The sequence below is a fragment of the Lactuca virosa genome, chromosome 4 (assembly GCF_052849685.1).
Source record: "Lactuca virosa cultivar CGN04683 chromosome 4, Lactuca_virosa_CGN04683_v6, whole genome shotgun sequence".
In the NCBI taxonomy this organism is placed as follows: Eukaryota; Viridiplantae; Streptophyta; class Magnoliopsida; order Asterales; family Asteraceae; genus Lactuca; species Lactuca virosa.
This window is the reverse complement of record NC_136429.1, coordinates 201156571-201182414: the sequence shown is the minus strand read 5'-3', so window position 1 is coordinate 201182414 and position 25844 is coordinate 201156571. Positions and strand designations below refer to the sequence as shown.

General features: G+C 36.1%; 1 pseudogene; it reads right to left on the bottom strand.

Annotated features, from left to right (window-relative positions):
• Positions 1 to 635: 635 nt before the first annotated feature.
• Positions 636 to 25255, bottom strand: LOC145105505 (uncharacterized; annotated as a pseudogene).
• Between the last annotated feature and the right edge of the window lie 589 nt (positions 25256 to 25844).

Sequence of the window (25844 nt, the reverse complement as noted above, 5' to 3'; positions counted from 1 at the left end):
TATGTGATTAGGCGTAGGCTAGATCAGTATTTTCCGAGTCCGAGGGTTACCGAGTTATCCGAGGTGAGTCTCTCACTATACTTTACCTTGAGTGGTAAGTAGAGTTATGTGACAGAGTATCTTGTATGCTATGTATGTGATGTGTTGCACTGCATTATTTCTATGTGATTTATGTTGTGTGTATTCCAGAGTTATAGAGTTAGGACCGGAAGGTCCACAGAGTTAGGACCAGAGGGTCCACAGAGTTAGGGCCAGTGGGCCCACAGAGTTATAACCTCGAGTGGCTAATATGTGTTATATGTGGTATTTTGGGGGAACTCACTAAGCATTTATGCTTACAGTGTTTTGTGTTATGTGTTTCAGGTACCAGTGAGGATCGCGGGAAGGCGCCGGCATGATCAGTACACTCTATTGGAGTTTTACACATTTTGATCTTGGGATGTGTTTTTATGGATTTGATATGTGATACATTGAGATTTGAAAATATTTACGAATGAAATTATATCTTTAAAAGTGAAAAATTGTTTTGAAATTTACGCTGTTACACATATGAGATTAATTATGACTTAATACAAAACTATTTTATAATGAGGTGGGTCTTATTTTGTTTTTGATCAAATGTGACTTCACGTGGTTCACGATGGAAGGGACCAATTCCTATATTTGAATTTCTTATAGAAGCTCTTGGATCTTTTTGAAACATCAAAAAACACTACATCCACCATTACCAAATAAAAAAGTAAACTAAAAATTAAAAATGAAATATGGAAGAACACAAATAGAAGTTGGATTTTTAACGGAGACAAACGAAGAATCCCAGGGATAACAAATTTCTCTTCTTTGAGAACGGAATGAAGGGTTCTTCTTTCATTCACTTTCACCCAATTTTAACCATCTTTTGCTCCTAAAGTTGAATAATAATTACAAAAAAAAGAGTCATCCAAATAGAAAACAATTGTGCTTATACTTTTAAGTTAAAAATAATAAATAAAAAAACAAACCAATTGAAGGTGAAGGTTTAATTGCATTTGTCTCGTCATCATCACCAAATATCTCAAGATAGGAAGCAACTATACCCTGTAAGTGTTGGGTTATGAGAATATTTACAATCTTATGTGATCATGCAACCCTAATTGTTTTGGATCTAAGTTTTTCACTAATTGAACATGCAAATTGAATACCAAAGAAATAACCCTAGACCTAGCATACAATTTCGAAATTCATATAGAAAATTAGGGTTAGAAGATTACCTCACTTGTTATATAGTAATAACAAGTAAATCATGATGATCATTGACTCTTGAAAGCTTTGAAAGATCTAGTAGTCCCAAGAGTCATTATAGAATGATATTGCTAATAATATATGATCCTATAGGGTCACACCATATAGCAAGTTACAGTCAATTGATTATTTATAATATAATTTGATTAGTAATAAATATATCAACACTTGTATTTAATTGGAAAATTATTATTTCATGGAAATAATATTTTACTAATTGGGAATTTATTATTTATGGAAATAATATTTATTGGAGATATAACAACTTATGAAATATATCATAAAGTATGATTATTTATAAGTTATATTTATATCTTAATAAACTAGTTCAATTTATATAAAAGATAGCTTTATATAAAATAAGCTAGTTACAATTTATGTAAAAGATAGTTTTGTATAAAATAAGATATTTAATATATGACTAGTTATATATATATATATATATATATATATATATATATATATATATATGTTGGGAATTCTTTATAAAAATACTTGATTTTAATAAAGATAACATGTATGTGTATAAAAACTAGCCATGAGACAACTTTTGTCTTCTTTTGGACATGCCTTTTTCGAAAATTGTAAGGAGACCAAACATGGTCTTCTTTTGCCATGCTTGGAACAAAGTTGTCCCTCTTTTACTTTATGAACAACAAATTACAAGTGAATACTAGCATGTTTTGATGGTTCTACTCTTGCTTGGTAGATACTTATAGAGAACTCTTGCTTTAGAGTTTCATGCCACACTTCATCAACTTCCAACCTCCCATGAGGATCAAAGTCTTCAAAGGTTGTTATGTTTTTTCCTTCTATGGTTGTTTTAATCTTTCTAACTCTTGCAAAATGATCCTTGATGGGTAAAATAGTTTTAGTTTTATTCAACATTTTTAAAGCTTTCGTTGTCAATTTTACCGGTTGTGAAACCGGATTTTTGAATAAAAACCCAATAATTGGTATCAGAGCCATTTTTGCAAGATTAGTTAGATGATTTGTTTAGTTGATGAAATCTTTGTTTTTGGAAAACATGGATGGTTTTCTCTTTGCAAGAAAAATCCATACATATTTTCTTTGACAACTTTAAAATGTTTATAATTGTTATTTTTGACCAAAAGTTTACATGCATCTTTTTGGTCATAAAAGTTGTCTTAGAAAAACAAAAAGTTGTTTTATATATTTTTGAGTATATAAATATGTATGATGTGCATAAACTAGCCATGAACCTTTGTGTTGTTGCATGTGTTGATTTATTTAAAATGGTTGTAACTATTTATTTATTCATATGGTATGTAATAATTAAATAGGTAGTTTTCTTTTGTTAATTTTTGTAAGTAATAGATTAATTTTAGAAATAGTTTGTTTTTATAAAAATGTAAGAAGAATGAAGATGGTGACCATTTTGAAGATCAAAAGTTTATAAACTTGATTTTATTAAAGTTTCTCAAACTTTATAAAATTATTTTTATAAACTTGCTACAAGGTGTTGAAGCAAGTGGGAGCACACGAAGACTTTACAAGATAAATGTCCTTTATGTCCCTTTAGGAATGGACTTGATAATTTTGTGATGGCTCACAAAATTATTACTAGTTAATGGCTTGGTTTATGCACATATATTATAATTGTTATGCATGCTTGTGATGTTTTATGTTTATGTTATTATTATTATTATGTTATGGTTGATAAATTAGTTTTTCAAATGCAAAATAATATTTGAACATAAATAAACATCACAAAGAGTTTGGTTTTAATGAAATTTACCTTTTAACATAAGATGCTAAAATAGTTTTGCAATAAAACAAGCTTTATCGTTAAAACTAGTAACCGGTAAAATTTCGGGGTTAAAATTGTACTACCTCCGTCCCAAATTGATAGTCCACTTTTGACTTTTGAAGTATTTTTTCTTCAACTTTGACATTAAATATTTTTGTGTTTGATAGATAATACTTGATGCAAAATATATGAATGAATCATATTTTAAATGTTTTTTCATTTTTATAAGTTTTATCAAGAAATATATAACACAAATAACAATATTTAAGGTTAAAGCTGAAGAAAAAAGACTTCAAAAGTCAAAAATTGACTATCAATTTGGGACGGAGGGAGTATAAGTTTAAAATAGAGATTTGTAAACTTATCAAACTCCAAACCTTATTTTATAAAATGAAGTTTTATTAAAAGGTTTCCAAATGTTCTAAAGCGCTCAAACGATATAACTTAATACTAGTTATTAATTTAAAACTTTGATCGCGTCAATAATATAAAACCGAGTTTTATATGTAGAACATTGTTAAAAATGAGATTTTACATGAAATAAGATTTTCTAAAGTATACCATGGTTTATTGAATGCATGCAATAACCATGATATAACATGTTTTTTAAACTAGAATTATAAAAACATCAAAGATCCCTTACAAACCTCAAATCTATGCAATCCTTTTTTAAAGAACACTAACACGTCTCTTGTATACACTAGTGGGATAAAGGATACCTAACTACTTAGTGTTATCTTTTGATGGCCGAGGTGTCTTCGCGATTTTTATAACCAAGTTATAGGCTGATTACACAAGTTTTTCAAATTGGATGATTTGATCGGAAATCTCTTGTGATAAAGGATACCTAAGCAAGAGAGTTCTGAGGCATAAATGGGATCAAACATGTCTAATTAAATTTGTTATTAGCGATCCCATAAATCTAGGAATTATATGGTAAGATATAATTGATAATCGATATCTATCGGGTTGAATTTGGATGGATGGGATAAATGATACCTAACCATTTATCTGTTTTGCAACTTGGATCCTAGACTTTGATAATTAATGTTTTTAGAAACTAAAAGGGTATTAATTATTAAAGATTGAATATTGAAAATACTAAATGATGTGTGTTAAAACATTTGTAGATATATAATCCACTCTCATAACCATGAAATGTCATTTCTCTTTAAATGACTTAGTGAAACAATAACATTCAATAGATACAACTTCAATGAATGGGTTCATGTGTTAAGAAACAATCTCGTGAGGGATATGAAATTGTATACACTTGAAGGTCCTAATCCTAAACAAATTACTTTGAGTAATAGACCTAAATATGTTACCTAGTAAAGGCATCACCGTGATGCTCAAGATGCTTCTAACATCAAGCTAGGAATAGTTATTCATGACTTCTAGGAAGTCTTGGATAACTTAAGCATATATATCTGATGATATAACAGGTCAACCAATATTCCAATAAATACAGTGATATTTGATTTAAAGCTAGTTTAAACAATGGAATAATGCAAAGCTAAAAGGGTCACCTTGTGTGATCTAAAAGGCCCATGTTTTATGGACTAAACACCTTTAAGCCCAAGAAATTCAATAAGGCCCACATAGATGGATCTTATTTCTTTTGTGAAGAAACTGGACACTAGTAGAGGAACTGCTCCTCTTATCTAGAAAGAAAGTCTGGAAGAGACTAGTACTTCATGTATCTGCGGGATAGAACTTATACTTTTTGTGTAACACTCAAGTACTTGGTACTTAAATGTTAATATAATATTTGTAACTTGATTGCAAATATTTACAGAAGAGTAAGTAGCTGTGCACAAGCAAGTTGGAACTACACTCTCGAAGTTTAGTTTATAATTTATGCTTAGAACATAAATTGCTTGCAATATAAAACAATATTTGTTTTGGAACAATATATGTTTTAAATTTAGCATGTCTAAATATTTAAGTCTCAGTTATTTAGTTAAATGATTGCTTATTTACTAGATCGTTTTTCATGACGATAATACTCATATTCTGAAATGATTGAATTCTATTTCTGAGACCAGATCTCTTAATAGAATTACAAAGTAAATATCAACATTCTATAAATAAAATTAAGTTCTATATGCAAGCACTTTTGACTTAAACTTGTTTTAAATCAAACTTATCCATGACATTGTTATCTTTATTGTATAAATGAAATCCACATATTCTAACTTCAATAAATGGATCTTTGAAGGCAAATAATGTAGATTATTTGACATATGTGAATCTTATTTATATATAAAAGATTCCTAATAATATTTTCACTAAAGTGTAGAGAAAATAATTATTAAGGAACTATACACTTTGGTGTATGAATTCCTTTCTAATGAATGCCTATGATTAAGCACAAGATACAACCCACTAGTACCATCTAAAGCCTTCATGATGATAAAGGGTAAATTAAACTTTACTTGATATAGTTTACTTTCTAATCAGTAGAAATGTCATCCTTTTAACTTTTTTGGGATTATACTTCAATCACTATTAATTGTATCTAGAATACAAACTCCAACTAATTACATAATTGTAGAATATTCTAAAAGGGCATTTAGATTATTATATACAAACCCACCAAGAATAAGTTCCTTTATTCCTCTGAAAGCTGAGTTAGCAGAAAGCAAGATTCTAATAACAAAGCAAGTGGGAGGCACATGGAAGTTGAAGTAGTTCAAGAACCATAGCCTGGTGTAACAATTGTTGGCACTAGAAAATGTTAAACATGAATAATAGTTATTCATAAACACAAATTGTTCACAATAATGGTAGAAATCATCTATGACTTGAGAATTGTGGAATCTCTCATTGATGAGTTCTTGATGGTTTCTAGTTAAACCATCAACTACCAAAATATTATATCAGATCTTGAATCTGAAAAATGACTTAGATTTATAAACATTGAGATGTAATCCATGTTTAATAATCAAGTATGGGATTGATTATTCTTCCTCTCTATAGCAATGCTAGAAGGAGTAAGAGATTCTTCTAGAAAGAATATATACATGGATGTATATACACATTCAGTAATACTTGTTATATAAGGATTTTCTCATACTCATGTCATTGACTTTGGTCCTTATCATACTCATGACATTAACTATGATCAAACCTTTTCACAAGTAGCTATGATTAGATCTACAAGGATATTATTTACTATAACTTCATATTCTTAATATGAGATATAGCAAATAGATTTCAAGAAAAACCGTTTTTCTTAAATAGACATCTACTACAAGATATCTATATAGCTTAGCCTGGAGCTTTTCTTAATCCATGTTATCTTAAGCAAATGTGTAAGGCTTAAGATCCACCTGTGGATATAAAGCAAACATCTCAAGATTGGAATAATCATTTTAATATAAAGATACAAGGTATGCTTTTATATCAAAATAAAAAAAAAAGAACATGTGTGTTTACTAAAAACTAGTGGGAGGATAGTGATATTCCTAATCTTGTATGAAAGAGACATACTTAATCATTTGAAATAATATTCCGACTATGCAAGGTGGTTTTCACATTGACTCGGAAAGTATTTCTAAAATGAAAGACTTAGGAATGACAAGATATATTCTTGGAATGTAAAATCTATAAGAGATAGATAAAGATGAATGTTAAAGGTTTTAAAATTCTTTTGCATGAAATGACAATATCTTGAAAGAGGTCAGGATACAAGATTCATTTGGAAGATTCTTGACATTGTTACATGACACCTTTTGAGTCTGTCTCAAAGGACCTAGCACATAGGTTGAGCTAGATAAAATGATTTATATTCTATTTGCTTGGCAAATGGATCCATCATTTATGTCATATCATGAGATACAAAATTAAATACATGGCTAAGTCACTAGATGATTGTGAGAACATTCTAAGAGTACTTAAGAAGAGCTAAGAGAATGTATATGAGATAATTAGTTTAGAACAAAATCTTAATGTAAAGAGCTATATATGATTTTGATTTCTAAATAAACATAGATAATTATGAATTATAATTGGATTATGACTTCATTTTGGAATGAAGAGTAACTTTAGTTGGAATGAGGTCCAAGCAAAACATAATGACACAATCTACTACAAAATAAGAATACACAACTTTTGAAGTTGAAGTCATATATGATTGGATGAATGAGTTTATTGAAAAACTATGTTGATTTCTTCCATTTAAGGATCACATAGAAATCTTTGTGATTTCGAGAGTTGACTTAATCAAGCTAAGGGACTCTATGTCACGAAAGAACACCAATCATATTCTCCAAGATATTTAACTATACCTAGAGTAAAAGTCAAATATGGAGATATAGTATTCACGAAATTCACACAAATTAAATTTAGTCGAACCCATTAATAAAGTATTTCCTTTTAAGCTAAGTATGAGTGGTCACACTTAAGCCATAATACTTTTATTATTCTAGAAATGGGATTTTGGTTTGGATTTAGTATTTGGATATTGGAACATTGTAACAACAACTATTAAATAATGTTTTGATATACTGGGATATGATCATTACATTAATACTTGTTGTGTTCTATATTAACATGTTTAATCCATGAATAATCTTATTATTCTAAAGGTTCATAGTCAGTCATGATTGTGGGAGCAATTATGAAGTAAGACTAATATGAAATGGATTGGTTGACTCTTACTAGATGAAAGTAGGCAAGAGGTTGTAACCAAGTTTCATAGGTACTTGTCAGAGAACTAGTACTGAACGGACCCGCATCAAGATCATCTCATAGATAGCAGTTATGAGTGATACTCGACTAAAAGGTACTATCTTTGTATCCTTAACACCTGAGATACATAGTGGGACTTGAGTATAGGGAGTACTGTGCTTTGATATGACCAAATGTTGTTCCTTAACCGTGCAGTTATAAAAGTCATATTCAGGTATGGTGTGAACTATACAAGAGGCTTATGTAGTCAAGATGGGATTTGTTCCTCTTATTCGGTGAGAGTTAGACATCTAACGTGCGTTACCCAAAGTTGAATTATAAATAAGATTGATTGCGATCCAAGGCTCATGTTTCAACAGGATGTCTGTAACAAAGGGATAATTGATAAACTTACCTGAATACAGCAGTTGAAGCTTAGAGCTTTTGGGAATTGGATGTTGATGAATGGCATTCTTCGTCATATATTATTGGGGGCAGTGAAATGTTGCTAGACGTTCACCGCTGTCTGTATCAATCTATGATGAGTCTTGTGCAAGTGGGAGATTGAAAGATCTAGTATGCCTAAGAGTCATTATAGAATGATATTGCTAATAATATATGATCCTATAGGGTCACACCATATAGCAAGTTACCGTCAATTGATTATATAAAATAAGCTAGTTACAATTTATGTAAAAGATAGTTTTGTATAAAATAAGATATTTATGTATGACTAGTTATATATATATATATATATATATATATATATATATATATATATATATATATATATATATATATATATATATATATGTGTGTGTGTGTGTGTGTGTGTTGGATATTCTTTATAAAAATACTTGACTTTTATAAAGATAACATGTATGTGTATAAAAACTAGCCATGAGACAACCTTTGTCTTCTTTTGGACATGCCTTTTTCAAAAATTGTAAGGAGACCAAACATGGTCTTCTTTTGCCATGCTTGGGACAAAGTTGTCCCTCTTTTACTTTATGGTCTCCCTTTGCTTTTTGGCCTCTATATAAGGGAGGGCATGGAAGGTTAGATGGTATGATTGAAAGCCTTCATTCTTCTTCTTCTTCTTGGCTAGCAAAACCGTGAGCATGGTGCTCATATAGGGCTGCCAAATTTCGAGATTTAAGCCCTCTTATTCTCCTCCATTCTCTTGCATTTTGATGCTAGAAAAAGTCCCTTTGTTGCTTCACCTTTGAACATATATTTGGTATATATATTTCAAAGGTTTATGAACAACAAATTACAAGTGAATACTAGCATGTTTTGATAGTTCTACTCTTGCTTGGTGGATACTTACAGAGAACTCTTGCTTTAGAGTTTCATGCCACACTTCATCAACTTCCAACCTTCCATGAGGATCAATGTCTTAAAAGGTTGTTATGTTTTTTTTCCTTCTATGGTTGTTTTAATCTTTCTAACTCTTGCAAAATGATCCTTGGTGGGTAAAATAGTTTTAGTTTTATTCAACATTTTTAAAGCTTCCGTTGTCAATTTTACCGGTTGTGAAACCGGATTTTTGAATAAAAACCCAACAAGCTTAGTGCCTCAAATGTTGCAGCTCTAATAGAGTCACAATCAATGAAACAAGATGAGAGGAGAGACACTAGAAAAATCGGTTAGGGTTCTTCAAGGAAGCATAGGGCCGAAATTCTAATGCTTTGGGGGGGGGGTTATATAGCTGTGGGCTGCTAGGGTTTTTAGGTGGAAACCCTAATTTCCTGCTTAATGCTTAAGCAGCCCATGGACTCCTCATTATGAGGCCTTAGACGAAAATCTTATAGGGCTTCCTATAATTTTCGTCCACTCCTTCATAAGGAGTCTAGTAGCCTAGTTTCACAACTATTAATGATTTGCAAAACAGCCCCTCCATTATTAATCAGTTCATTTAATCCCAAAATTAATATCAAATTAATTTCTGATTAATTACTAATTACTAATATGATTTCCAAATAATATATTAATCTTGTAATATATTAATAAAATCATTTTGAGTACCAATTTATTATTTCACATAATAAATTCTACTCTCTCTCCACTAGTCATCCTGTCAAGTTGCATGAGTGAAGGCAACCCAAAAGGACCATGCTACAATCAAATCAAGTACATACCAATTATAGTTTTAGGCTTAGACACCTAATCCAATAGTCTCCCACTTGGATAAGTCTAATAACTATTATTGCAAGTATGACTCCAAAATTTGACCAGCAATTATAGCTTTCAAAAGCTGCTGTCAAACTCTGATCCAGTTAGTGACGCGTCCTTTAGATAAGTGATCAAATATTCCACCGTTCTACAAGATATCGTATGGACGTGAGACATGAGTCTCTGTCCAAGAGTTGTTTCCCGACTTCCGATTCATGACGACTGACTCAGACTACAATTGAACACATCAACTTAGTCTAGGCTTGGCCAAGCGCTTCAGATGTCATCACTAAATCATCGAGGGGCCCACATATATCGCTTTTCGCCCATTTAGTGCTAAAGAAACGGATAAACTTCGACTCATATGCTGGCACTATTTACTCATCAAATCACACACAACAATACATTTTATAACATCAAGTTACTGATGTGTTTACGTATTATCAATGCACAGCCGAATCGTAAACAACTAGTCATATGTCTCTGTTTCAAGAATATAAGATATTATCATCTCAGAATTACTCGTGATAAAATCCATGAAGTAATTATATGAGCGTGGTTTTAATCCAACACTCAAATCCTATTTCAGGAGTACTCATGAACATTGCAGAAAACATTTGCCATGTCTAAACACTTAGACAATCTACAAGCTAATTCACGACAGTCTTACTTTATTACTTACTTCCAAAGTATGATCGACTGTGGATAGTTTGAATAATCCAATTATCCGGGAAGTAAAACATGCGAAGTGAAACACAAGAATAACCTAATTAACTATGGTCTCAAAACATTTGAATATAAATAAAAAACACTTTTATTTAATCACCATATTAATTAGACTTTACTCATTGTATAATGTTTCGAATAATCAACTTAATACTTGAATTAAAACATTAGTCATGCCATGCACAAAATACGCACACTATGTTTATCTATGGTCCTTTCTTTGTGAAACAGATCAATTAAACACATTTCCAATGATGCTCATTTCACAATTCCCAAATTCTTATTTCAAGTGTAAGAATACCAAATTCTTGCCACCACTAGAATCTGTTAGAGTCTAAACTTAAATGCAATGATCCTTTTGTAATGTCAAGGCACCAAAGTCACATAGACTTTGCCAATGATATTACAAAGCATTCCATTGGAGATTGGTTACAAATACAATTCCATTGAAATGAAGTCTCACATTCAAAGAGGATTCCTTTAACATCATTCTTGCATTAAAGTTATTAATCTTACACACAGATTTCAATAACTAACTCCTACTATGGAAACATTTCCATATTCCCATATGACTATCAATTCTGAACAAGAGTTACCTTTACTCAGAATATGTCAATATGGTCCTTCCAAAATTATACTTCCAACTATCCACAAGCAACCAATCTTTGGTAAACCTCAACTTGTCCTTGATAGTTGTTTAACGACTTTAGTCATATCCGGTTCTTGTCCTTTTCCCTCTTAATGCGCTAGGCATTTGGAAAATCAGAACACGTGAATATTATATCACATGCAATCGATCCTATGTCCAAGCATATGTGATTCGATTCATGATGTCTTACATACAGACATGGCACTTGATCAGTCTCTTGCTATAATATTTACATATATCTAATTTCCTATTTTGAATCACTTCAACACGAAATTCATATATGTTTATGACTAAGTTCCATTAAAACTTCAAACTAAGCATTTAGATTCGGAATGAAGTATAAGTATCTTCTCCCTTAAGCCTTACTATAGCGAAACAATTTCCAAACTCTGCAACTTTGCAAATTGAAAACTTTGTTTCCTATAAATAGTATTGCTAACTTGCAATACTTATCATAACAATTATGCTCCTACTAGTATAACGATTAAGTCCTTACTAGCATAACAATTATGCTCCCACTAGCTTTGACATTTACACAGAAAATTAGCTGGACTTTTAGAAATCAATACCTATTGACTTTCTTATTAAAGTTCAGATTTCTGATACGAGATGCTTCGATAAGTCTTTATCTAGACTTCTCAAGCTCATACAACTTTCATTAGATAACTCATATGTGTCTAAACCCTTTCAGAACTTATATCAATAAGTCCCAAATGTTCAAACTATTTGCCATTTCTCACAATTCGAACTACGAAAATGGACGCCGTAATCATACTCAAATTTGAGAATGCAATTATCACAACCGCTAACACTAATGATATTAATCAATCCTTTAAAATCTACTAGCGAAAGCGTTTCCTCACAATTATTTTCATGAAGTAGAGAGAAGTCTCTTTCCATTTAGAATTTATGGTGTATCTGTTCCTATCCATGTGAATTTTTCACTTCCAACCACTATCATAAGACAAGGTTTATGACAAACTCAAACTTATATGGACTGAACTAGCTTAATCTTAATTTCTTGCCATCTGGTAGCACAAGGGCCTACCAGTGCTTCCATGTTATTGAGCAGCTCACCCATACATATCAATGTACTTTCATTGATGAAGGTGATTTGCCTTATGCGGTCAAATGAGAACTCACAGAACTCACATGCATGGTTAACTTAACTGGAATGACATAGAAACAAGAATATGTTAACACGATAGGTTATCAACCTCAGGTCGTGTGGTAGTGATTACTAAAAGGTTTATTCTTCATTAGTTCCTGAAATTATTCAAGACCATTAAGACTCCCACTGACCTCTCGACATATAAGATTCTCTGTTAAGGAACATTCCTCGACAAACAAATATTCAAGAGTTAGTGTGGGTTTTATCAAGAAAACACTTCATATAATTGGTCTTAGTTGGTCTTTGTTTTAACCAAAACATCACAACTACCAATTTCAAATGTGCTAGAGAAAGAAAACATTTCTACTCCACATTTCATGAGGTGTTATAAACCTACTTAGAACATGTTACTCAAAGTATAACTTGGAGTAACTAGAGTATGACTCTAAAACTTGATTTTGGAACGAAGTATGACTCATCCTTTTGATTTAACCATTTCAATAATTCCTGATTCCTCTTCTTAGTTATACAAATGCACTAAGATGTTCTTAGAGGATCAATTGTGACATGGTTCCACAATCATTAAGATGATCATAAAACACGATACTAAAATACTCTACTTCCCTTTCAGATTGGATAAACTTTTATCTTTTTGCCCAATTGAATCTTCTTATTCGTTCTTCTATACTTTGAGACTTTTCAAGGTATCAGAATTACACTTAATCTTGTAAGCATAACCATATTCACTGAACCAACAGTAAATCATGACGAATAGACTTTATCGTCCTTTGTGGTGGATCTTACCAGTTCACATCAGTATGTACTAGATCCTTTAGACTTTCACTTGATTCACATATACATGTGAACAATGAATTAGTCTCAATTTACCAAAGATCAAGATTCTCATACATCACACAATTCAAATCGCATGACTCCAAGTTTCTGTCCAATTGAACCTTGGGTGATGAGAATCCTTCTTTATTTGGTAAATTATAAAACTACCCCAAGCGATATAACTAAGAATCAAATCCATTTTCAACATTGTTAATAATAGAAATATAAACACCAATTTTCATAAATTCCATTGCAAGTAATCATAAAGTAAATAAAATAAACCACAAAAATTTACTTTATTGATAATGTGCGGAAAACTTGTCCTTACAATGCAAATACACATGAAAACTATGTTTCTAAATATTCCTAAGCAATCTATCATAACTCCTAATTAGCAGCTCCAATTTCTGATAATTGAACCATGTGACTGAAATCCATTTCTTCATATCAGAATTAGCCTTTACTTCCTCTTAAGCTTCCTTCATTCTCTTAGATTCTGCAAAACATCAAAATGAAAATTATCACATCATGTACTAAGAATCTATGAACAGGAACTTAATAAAGTTAGATAGTGGATGTACCTGAATTAGAGTCATACAATTTGACTTTACCATCTCTAAGATCTCTCAGGTAGTCAGGGCAGCTTCGCTTCCAATTCCCCTTCAATCGGCAATAGAGACAGATGGACTCTTTAGGAGTGACACATGAAACTATCTCAGGATTGGCCTTTCTCTTACGGTTAAACTTTTTGACCTTGGTCAATTTCTCTCCCTTAGGAGAAGAAATCATTTCTGGACTACCCTCGTTGTCATTGCCTATGTCCATGGAAATTTTGGAGGTAGATCTTCCAAACAAATTTGCTTGACCAGTGTGCCAAAGAATTGCTGCTTCACCAGCAATTAGCAAATATGTCAGATCAATAAGGGTCACATCGTGGTCCGTCATATAGTAGTCCTTAACGAACTGACTATATGACTCAGGAAGTGATTGAAGAACTAAGTCAACAGCTAGCTTCCTTGGGAAAATGACACCCAACATTCCCAGTCTGTCAATGTGCAACTTCATCTTCAGGACGTGTGCACATACATAATTTCCATCTCGGTGTTTGCATGCCAATAGGTCTTGAGTGAACTTGAACTTTTCAAGTCGACGAAAATGTGGGTCAGGGAGAATCACTGGAGGAGGTGGAGGAAGAGAAGTATGATTTACAGTTCCACCAATGAACGAAGAAGGTAACGTTCTTTCACCTTGATTGAAACGTGGAAGATCATTTTCAAAAGGAAAGCCTTTTCCAAAGGAATGAGGAAGACCATAGTTGTCTGAACTTGACATCTATAAAGGGAGAAAATTCAAGTTAGTTGATTTAAATCCTTAATATAACACCCAAATGAAATATTAAGGCTAAGACCCAACACAATAATTCATAATTCAGAAGAGGGATGTCGTAATCCAATTGTGAATTATTTGAAAGTAGGTAAATGACGATTTACCAATTCCACCATGAAAATGAACTCTAAAATGAATTAGGTTTTAGATGAAATTCCTTGATCTATTGAGATTCATTGAACTTTTCAATGACATGTTTAATCTCGATTATGCTCTCACTTTGTGACCGGGATGCTGAGGATCACAAACGAGATGTGAATAACCATGCAAATTAGCTTGGTACTCTTGATGTCATTTATCACCTAATCAATGTGCCGGTTAACCACACACGCTCCATTGATCAACAATAATTTACGAGAAACCCATTTACAATAATATTAGTCCCATATTAGTGTGCCGATTAACCACACACGCTCCACTAACGACCAATAAGGTGCAATGTGAAATTTCATGGGTTAGCATCAAATTCACATTTTTCCTAAAGTAACTAAGATTGAGAATTTAATAAAAGCGTTTAGTTACTTTATAATTCATTATACTTTTAATGAGAGTTTAATGTCCTATCCTACCTGTTCGGCTAACGACCCTCCACTAGTCAAGGGTGCGGTGGGTAAGAGTGGATACCCAATGACGGTCATTTTACATGCCACTTCCTTAAACACCCCTTATAGACCAGCTTCGTGAATGAGGCCTACTAACAGTAAGACCGACTTTTCTTATACATATATAATATATTAGACTTTTAATTTTATATAGTATAAGGGTGCATTTTAAACTTTTAAAATACCAAGTGATTTAATCATTCAATAAATTAAACTTTTAATTAAGTTAACTTTAAACCATATATGGATTTATTAATTGTCTCTTAATTAACCTTTTAATTAAATTATTAATACTAGGTTTTTCCATAAAGATATCTTCTAGGTTTTTCCATTTAAATTTCTAAAAATAATCTTTTAATTTCAAATTTAAATTATAAAACCAAAAGGGTGTATTTTAAAAACCTTTCAAAATACTAGGTTAAATTTTAAATCAAAATAATCTTATCATCATCCAAATTTAACCAAATCCTTTAATTATGATAATGATATCATATTACCTTTCAGAAAATTCAGTTTTAGGCATCAAAAACGAATTATGGTAATTATCCTAATCAAAACGAGATCTGAAAATCGAAAAATTAGGGAACTGACGAGTCAACTCGTCGAGTTGGACACTGAACTCGTCGAGTTCATCCAACTCATTGAGTTTCACATTGAACTCGTCGAGTTCAGAGTTCAGACAACAAAAAAATGATTTTCTGCTACTTTGGACAATTCACTATTGCATCAATTCAATTGAAAAACATCCTATGCTCTGAAACCACTGTTGGGTTATGAGCATATCTACAATCTTATGTGATCATGCAACCCTAATTGCTTTGGTTCTAAGTTTTTCAATAATTGAACATGCAAATTGAATACCAAAGCAATAACCCTAGACCTAGCATACAATTTCGAAATTCATACATAAAATTAGGGTTAGAAGATTACCTCACTTGTTATATAGTAATAAAAAGTCAATCTTGATGATCCTTGACTCTTGAAAGCTTAGTGCCTCAAATGTTGCACCTCTAATGGAGTCACAAGCACTCAATGCAACAAGATGAGAAGAGAAACACTAGAAAAATCAACTAGGGTTCTTCAAGGAAGCATAGGGCCGAAATTCTAATGCTTGGGGGTGGGGGTTATATAGCTGTGGGCTGCTAGGGTTTTCAGGTGGAAACCCTAATTTCCTGCTTAACGCTTAAGCAGCCCATGGACTCCTCATTATGAGGCCTTGGACGAAAATCTTATAGGGCTTCCTATAATTTTCGTCCACTCCTTCATAAGGAGTCCAGTAGCTCAGTTTCACAACTATCAATGAACAACCCCTCTATTATTAATCAGTTCCTTTAATCCCAAAATTAATATCAAATTAATTTCTAATTAATTACTAATTAATAATATGATTTCCAAATAATATATTAATCTTGTAATATATTAATAAAATCATTTTGAGTACCAATTTATTATTTCACATAATAAATTCTACTCTCTCTCCACTAGTCATCCTGCCAAGTTGCATGAGTGAAGGCAACCCAAAAGGACCATGATACAATCAAGTCAAGTACATACCAATTATAGTTTTGGGCTTAGATACCTAATCCAACAGTAAGAAATTGTTAATAATTTTCTTCTTGGACAAACCTACCCCTGATCCCGCTTGCCAACCAAACCAACCCAAACCAAACCAAAGGTTGAAAAAAAATTAAACAACAAATACAGAACATAAATTTAGGCTGTAAGTTATGCATGACAAGATAAAGACATAAACTCTATTCTCAACCTAAACATCTAACCACATAGTATAACTCAATAGCATCACGAGTGTAAGCACTCTCTTTATCCCATGGCAATGGTGCGACACTATCTGAGAACATGTTTTCAAGTGCTAAGGATTAAACTTAATTATGGTTTTAACATAATTATTAAATTTATTATTTGGTGAAATTGCTTTGTTATAGCAGCTATAAGAAAGGATATGAGGTCAAGGTGAGCTGAATACATATTAGTCTCATAAAAGTCCTCAATGAAGCCACTAGACATAACCTCTGCATAAATAAGAAGATCATGCCAGTGAAGTATACGATCTTTATCTAATATCAGCTTTTTCAATCGTGTTAATTTTTGAAAAATTGCCTTCCCAATCGTTAATCCCCTCTCTTCAATTGTTGACACTAGATCCTACGCATAATGAACTCATGTTATAGAGACTTCAAAAGATTAATTTAACCATTATATTATATAAACATGAATCAAGTAAGATACAAGACCTTAGCTGTTGTCAAAGCTTTTGAAAGTTGGACCTCGTGTTGTTGGTATTGTGATATTTGTGAATCAGTAACCTCACATAGCTTCTTTAATTCTACATTATATGGGTTATGATCAAGTCCTTTTACATAAAAGCTTCGTGCTTCAACGAAGTTATTCAAAGATAATGATGCTTTTGTTGTTTAACAAAAGCATTTTCTTTGTTCAGCTCTCGTGATGTTCCTTTGGAGTTTTGGAGTCTCTTGCCCCTTGCTACTCTACTTTCATAAAGTATATTGGCTTGTTTTCGTAAACTTTAATCATTTCTAGATATCGACCACATTCTTCCAAAGCTGCAACACAAAAGAGTGCAGTCATGAAGCATAGTTGTTCTTGTGACTTTCTTATTTTGGAAATATCCAAAAAAATGAGAAGTTATTTTACCTTTAGGTCATTTTTTCTTATGCTTGGAAGTAATATTCAAATTTCCCTGCAAAAACAAAAGGGTTAATAGTTTGGAAGAATAGAAATTAAGTAGATTGAAAAGGTCAAGTTACTGCATTGTATTTAACTTATTTATAGGGAAAAGAAATACCTGCCTATAAACAGTTCAATATTAGTGAAGCAAAGTAATCTATCCCTTGGTGTATGCTCAATCTAGAAAAGACAAATGATAAAAAAAACTTCAGCGAAAAAGTGCATGCTCTATCCGGTATAATTGTTGTCAATTCCATTATTATGGTATGTTACATACCTAAATGAAAAATCATTTTCATACAGTAATTACATTGTAAAAGCTAAGTTCAATGTATTACTTATGCCTACTAAAAGTAAATGATTTTCATATAAAGTAATACACAACTTAAGGAGAGATATACACTTTGAAAACTTTGAAATATATACTTTGAAAACTTTGTTTGCAGAATTGCTTTCATTCACATGGGATGTTAGATCCTGATTTTTCTTAATTGTTAACTAAGTAAAGTTCAAAGTAAAAGATTAAAATTTTAAGGATCCCTTATAACCTATTCGATCATTGCCTAAAATACCAAATGTAAATTACCTTGTAACGCCCGGTTCCCAGGTAAATTCCTTAAAATTCTAAGTGTTTATTATTATTTTTTTTGCATTGTGTGTGACGCTTGGTTTCTGGTATGAATTTATTTCAATTATTTGCATTTTTCCTGGAGGAGTAGTCGAGTTGGATGCCTCAACTCGACGTGTCGAAGATGTTTTGGCCGCGAGGTTTAATGAGTCAACTCGACGAGTTGAGGAGCATCAACTCGGCGAGTTGGCAGATGGGAAGGAAACCCTAATTTTAGGGTTTTGCACCCTATATAAACACCTTAAGTCCCTAGTGTTGGCCTCATTTCCAGCCTCCATAGCCCCTAACCCTAATCTCGAAACCCTAGAGCCTGCTTGAGTGTTGTGAGCTCATTGTGGGTGTATTTCGGTGTGTTTGAAGCTCATTGAACGAAGAGAAGATTGGTACAAGGTGGTGGTTAAAGTAGGAGCTTTCAGATCTTGATTCTCTGCTCCATTTCCAACACATTTCGGGTATGAAGTTCTAACCTTGCTTAATATTGGCTTAGATTTCTTTTTGGGTTAGTTTTTATGCTTTTGCCATGTTTGGGTGGTTGGTGGGGGTGTAGGACGTCCCAAGTGTTTTTCTATCAGATCTATGATCTTCATGAGCTCTTTTGGCATATAAGTGCCAACTTTATGGTCTTAAGGGCTTCATGCATTTATTAAGCCCTTCTTATGGCTTCTTTTGAGAATTTGAGCTTCTAATAGTCATGCATGAGTGTAAAGTTGGAAAATTTACTTAGTCATTCAGCTTTTAGGGCCAGATCTACAGTTTGGGGTTTTGCCTTTGGTGATTAAGTGCTTAATGATTAAGCCCTCACCTTTTTAAGCCTAGGGTTTGGGTTTTGAACCCATTTTGGTGGTTCTTAAGGGTAAAGTTGGAAACTTTACCCTTCTTGAGGTCATTTCAGTTAAGATTTGAGATATGAAGATCTTAGTTTCGATAAGGTTGGCTTAATGAGTTAAGATGTTGGATTTCTGGCGAACTCGACGAGTTTATGGGTGAACTCAGCGAGTTGGATCGGTTTCTTCCCGACTTTGCAGACTAATGGATAAACTTAACGAGATGAAGGACAACTCGGCGAGTTAGGTCAACTCAGATCGTTGACTTTGACTTTGACTTTAGTCTTTGACCAAGTTTGACCTATAAAGGACTTTTGGGCATGTTTGTGTTGTACTTAAGAAAATATTTTTATGTTTAGGGGTTGAGTAGAGTCGATATTTGGAGCCGGGATTCGTTCAACTACCTTTCTGCATTCGAGGTGAGTTCCTCACTGGTTCAGCGGGTCTAAGGCACCAAGGCCGACCCTCGTTTGGTTATGTTAGTATATTTGTTTTCTGTGTGATACTTGTATGTGTTTGTATATGTATGTCTATTGGGCGGGGCCCGTTATATGAGTGTAGGCGGGGTCCATATCTCAATTCTATCTGAGTGTGGGCGGGGCTCGTATCTCACCATCATCAGCGTGTGGGCGGGGCCTGTATCTCATTGTACGAGGCCCGTTATCCGAGTGTGGGCGGGGGCCCGTATCTCACTATTATCTGAGTGTGGGCGGGGCCCGTATCTCATTATTGCGTGTTATGTATGGTATGTCGTATTTTGGGGAACTCACTAAGCTTTGTGCTTACGGTTTTTAGTTTATGTTTCAGGTACTTCCGGTTCGAAGGGGAAGAGCTTAGGATGACTGCATCACACACACCGTTGAGACACCGCTTATGATGTTTACTCTGATTTTATGACAAAATGATACATTGGGTTATATTCAAATGTTTGAATGTTAGTGGAAAATACTATTTTATCTATTATTAAAATGAAATTTTTGGGACCATATTTTTGGATGCTACAAGTTGGTATCAGAGCCTTGGTTCGAGGGATTCGGGCACACTCTCGGGTGTGTCTGAACTCAAACTAAGGACTTGGTATAAATTTTCAAAAGAAAAACAATTTTATAAAAAGGATTTCTAAAAGAGAAAAGGGTGTGGTGCGTGCAATCAGCCGAGCTCAAGTAAGTTATCCCAAAATACCCATACATGTTTATGATATGTTTTGAATTGTGAATCTGTGAATCACATGCTAGATTAGGGATAAGGATCTAGGCGAGATGCCTTTGTATGCATGTTATATGAGCTTATAGATCTGCATGCTAGTACTGATTAGTCAGTGATAGGATGGCCTGAGTAGGTTATGCTTTGTTCTGATTACTGGATGCTCGAATGCTGCGTCTTTGTGCTTTTAGGAGTTCTTGCTAATCTCAGCTAGTTAGTAGGTGAATATTCTAAGTTACATATTATGAAAACTAAATAATTTCAGAAGGTTAGGTTTGGTTCTATTGCGCAACTCTTGTTTGAGTCCAACCATTGAAGGGAGAGACCTCTCATTCGAAGAATTATCTAGTCTTTGTAATATGTGATTGTATTCGTGAGCTAGTTAAAGAAGGTTAGCATGAGTTCCTTTTGCAGCTGATGACAGATAGTGGTGTGGAGTTTGCCCTAGGAAAGCCTAGGATGAGATTTAGTGCTGGGAGTCTTATCTGTGAGGAAATTGTCAGTTTTAGGGTGACTTGGCTGAGTTAAGGCACTTCTTGAGGAAAGTACGGATTGATGTGGAAGGTAGTATGCATGTACTACTGGAAGCAGAGGATCCATACTTGATTCAAGGAGAGCTGCGATGAAGCCAGGGAGCTTGTGTAGTTATGTGTTCACCGATGCGTTTGTTGATGCTAAATCTGATAGTTTTATGGTCTATTTTCAGTATGACGGTATTGCGAGGCAGGTCAGTGGGCAGTTCCGGTTTTGGGGAGGGCTCTGGCTCGGGTTCTGGAGCCGGGCAACTTAATGACCAAACGAGAGAGTTCATCTCGTCTGATTTAAGTGTAGTATCCTTGATCAGACTCCTGTGATCTTTGGCACAGTCAAGGAGGGTATTCTGGAGATTCTTGATGAGAGATTGAACGCCTTTCGTGCTGAGATGGTGGCTTTAATCCGGACGCGCTCTCTAAACTTTAGGGAGTTTTGGGCATGTGGAGCGCCAGACTATCATGAGGCTAGGGACCCCATTGTGAGCAGAAGGTGGTTGGCAGATGTTGCAAACACCTTTTGTACCAGCTGTTGTCCCGAGGGGGACAAGGTTAGACTATATTCCTACCTCGTGAAGGACTGGGCACGTGAAGTGTGGGAGTAGGTAGGGCATGCTATAGGAGATGATGCTGCTATTAATTTGATGACCTGGGGCGATTTCTCGACCAGGTTCCGAGACGAGTTTTCACCGGTGATTTTGGTACAACAGCTGGAGCGAGAGTTCCAGGATCTCCGTCAGACTACTGAGTCGGTGACTGAGATCACCGCTATGTTATGGGAGAGGGCACTTCTGGTTCCGCAGTATGTGGCGGACGAGGAGATGAAGAAGGCCCGATACCATGAGATTTGAGGAGCGATATTCAACAGTTTGTGAGCTGATCCAGCTGCAAGATGCTGGAAGATTGATAGTGAGGGCTAGAGAGAGGGGGATTGATCTGGAGATGGAAAAGAAGAGGAAGCCAGATTCTGTGTCCAGTGTTGAGAGTTCGGGCAAGAGGCCCAAGGTGGTGGATTCGAGAGGTAACGGCCAGCAGGGCCGAGGCCGCTGTGGTAAGTGCGGTAGATCGCACGAGGGGACATGCATGGTGGGTGGTTCTGGCTGCTTCAAGTGCGGCCGGACTGGTCATGTCAGCAGGGATTGTACTGCTACCACCACCATCACCCCAGTATCTGATCTGATTTGCTTCCAGTGTAATCATAGGGGCCACAAGAGGGCCCAATATCCGAGTTTGGTTGCAGCAGGACCGGTGTCAGCACCTGCTCATGCGACATTGAGGATTACTGACGACCGTCAGGGCCAGGCACATACGCTAGCGGCGAAGAGCAGGGCGTTCCAACTGACTGTGGTATATTATTGTTGCTTATGTTTATGTGTTTTATTTTAGGATCATTCCTTGTGAACGGTATCTCTGCTTTGGTATTGTTTGATTTGGGGCTGCCCAATCTTTTGTATCGCTTACGCTTAGCAAGAGATTTGCTGGAGCTCATGGGGAGCTGGATCGTCCTATTGATGTGGAGATTGCTGATGATAGGACTGTCAGGGTTTCGAGGATTCATCCGGAGGATTTTCCTGGGGTACCTCCGGAGAGACAGGTAGAGTTCAGGATTGATTTGGTTCCAGGTGCGGCTCCGATAGCCAAAGCACCGTATTGGTTGGCTCCTCCCGAGATGCAGGAGTTGTCTACACAGCTGCAGGAGTTGTTAGACAAGCGGTTTATCAGGCCGAGCAGTTCGCCTTGGGGAGCCCCGATTTTGTTTGTGAAGAAGAAGGATGGATCTCATCAGATGTGTATTGATTACCGAGAGTTGAATAAGGTGACGATCAAGAACCGTTATCCCCTCCCGAGGATTGATGATCTTTTCGACCAGCTTCAGGGTGCATCTTGGTTCTCCAAGATCGATTTGCGATCGGGTTATCATCAGATGCGAGTCAGGGACGAGGATGTACAGAAGACAGCTTTCCGGACTCGCTATGGCCATTATGAGTTTGTGGTGATGCCATTTGGGCTCACCAATGCTCCTGCCGCGTTCATGGATCTTATGAACCGCATGTGCAGACCTATGCTGGATCGGTCTGTGATAGTCTTTATTGATGATATCTTGATTTATTCCAAGATGCAGGAGCAGCATGAGGAGCACTTGGGGGAGGTGCTGGAGGCATTGAGGAGGGAGAGACTTTTTGCAAAGTTCTCCAAGTGTGAGTTCTGGTTGCACGCGGTGCAGTTCCTGGGGCACCTTGTCAATCAGAAGGGTATTCTGGTCGATCTGGTCAAGGTCAAGGCCGTGTTGTAGTGGGAGGTTCCGAGGTCTCCATCTGATCTTCGTAGTTTTCTTGGTTTGGCGGGTTATTATTGGAGATTTATCTAGGATTTCTCCAAGATTGCTGTTCCATTGACCCGGCTGACCAAGAAGTCGGTGACATTTTGCTGGGGGCCTGAGCAGCCGGCAGCTTTCGAGACTCTTGGACAGCGATTATGTGAGGAACCGATTCTGACCCTGCCAGAGGGTATTGATGATTTTGTGGTTTATTGTGACGCTTCGATCACGGGTTTGGGTGCGATATTGATACAACGGGGTCGCGTGACCGCTTACTCTTCGAGGCAGTTGAAGCCTCATGAGCTGAATTATCCGACACATGATTTGGACCTGGGGGCTGTGGTTTTCGCCCTCAATATTTGGCGGCATTACCTCTATGGTGTTCGTTGTACTATTTACATAGAACACAAGAGCCTGAGTTATTTGATGGAACAGCCGAACCTGAACATGAGTCAGCGTCGTTGGTTGGATGTGGTGAAGGATTATGATTGTGAGATCCTCTACCACCCGGGAAAGGTTAATGTGGTGGCCGATGCTCTTATCTGCAAGGCGGTCGCGTCTCCGATCAGAGATTTATGTTTGAGGATGACCGTAGTTACTTCGTTGTTGGAACGGATCTGTGAGGCACAGGTCGAGGCGATGAAGGAAGAGCACCGGAAGAGCGAACATATTATTGGTCAGGTGGCTTTCTTCGATTATGATAGCCGAGGATTATTGACCCTGCATCGGAGGGTCTGGGTTCCTTATTGGGACAACGCGCGCAATGTTCTGATGGAGGTGGCTCAGAAGTCGAGGTTCTCCATCCATCCCGGGGCGACAAAGATGTATAGGGATCTTCGCCCTGATTATTGGTGGCCCTGCATGAAGCGGGATATAGCTTGGTTTGTGGAGCGGTGCTTGACTTGTAGGAAAGTCAAGGCTGAGCATCAACGAACTCACGGCAAGATGCAGCTGATGCGACCTGGGCTCCAACCACCTGGATGGTGAAGGTTGAGTTCGTCGGAGAAGAACCTGAGAGGTCACAAAGAGAGAAAGCCATCAGCCGTTCTCCGGGAGGAGGTCCCGGGAAAACGCTCCGGCAGCCAAGTTAGTAGTGTAATGGAGAGTAAGGGTTGAGAATCGGGAGAGATAGCTTACCCTTCAAGGTGAAGTGGTGATCCTTTTATACTGAGGATCCTCCTCGGTCCGTATGAGGAACAAGGACTGTAGTCCAGACAAGATCTGCTGTCCTTATTGGTGAGTCGTGTTCCTCGTTGTGTCAGGTCCAACGATTGGTCCAGGCGATAATACTCTGGATGTTCTCCTTCTCACCTGGAGCTGTTATCCTTGTCCTGTAGTGGAAGGTGCCCCTTGGCGGGACTGGGCCTTCCACGCGGTCGTCCTGCTGGGGCGCCTAGCTGCTGGGGATCAGCTGGGGCGTCCAGAGGATGGGGATCTGTTGGGACGACCATGCTGGGGATCCGCTGGGGCAGCCATGATGGGCCTGGGCGGGCCTCGCTGAAGATCCCTAACTGGGGAGTACCTTTATTCTAGGCCCGCTCTGAGGGGCATGTCATCAAGTCCCCCAGTCCAGTAATCATAGCGTTTGCTAGCTAGCTATGATGTTCAGGACTTAACTGCTGATACACGCGTCACGGATTTGCTTGGTTGTCGCTTCAGTTTCGACAATGTGACTGTTCGACGTGTGTGGTGGTTAAGTCAGCCGCGTCAGGGATTTTCGAAAATCCTTCCCCTTTCACCTATAACTTATGGAAAGGGTTTTCCTAGTTTCTCACCTCCTTCTTTCGTTTCTTCTGCCCTCTCTTTATCTTCGAAATCTTTTTTATGGATTCCTCCATGGGTTTGATCCCTAGTTCCTCCGAGTTTGCTACTCTCAAGGAAGCGTACGGCCTTACGCCGGCTGACAGAGTAGAGTTACCGACATTTGGTGCTGTGATCACTTCGCCGCCACCCGGAAAGGTGGTTGTTTATCTGAAGACTTTTGATGCTGGCTTCTGTCTTCCTTTAATCGACTTTCAAGAGGAATTGCTCCGTCGCAGCGGCTGCAGCGTTCAGATGTTGACCCCTAGCGCTGTTAATAAGATGGTGGCCGTTGAGATGATATGTCGGGCCAACGAAATTGTTCCCGACTTCTTCGTCTTGAAGTTCTTCTTTTGATTTGCGGCCACTAATGATAAATACAACTTTTATGCTCGTCGCGGAGGCCACAACCTTGTGCTTGACAACAAACCGCCGAAGAACTGGCAATATAAGTGGTTGTGGGTTAACCGAGAACTGCTTGGCCGGGAGTACCATCGGGCAAATGCTTTGTCGGATGTTACTCCTAAGTTATTTCCCCACAACTAGGCGACTGCTGACCTCTTGCGTACTCTTCATGTGGAAATCGATGTGTTATTGGAGGTGTTGCTTGCTGGTGTTGGCATGAGC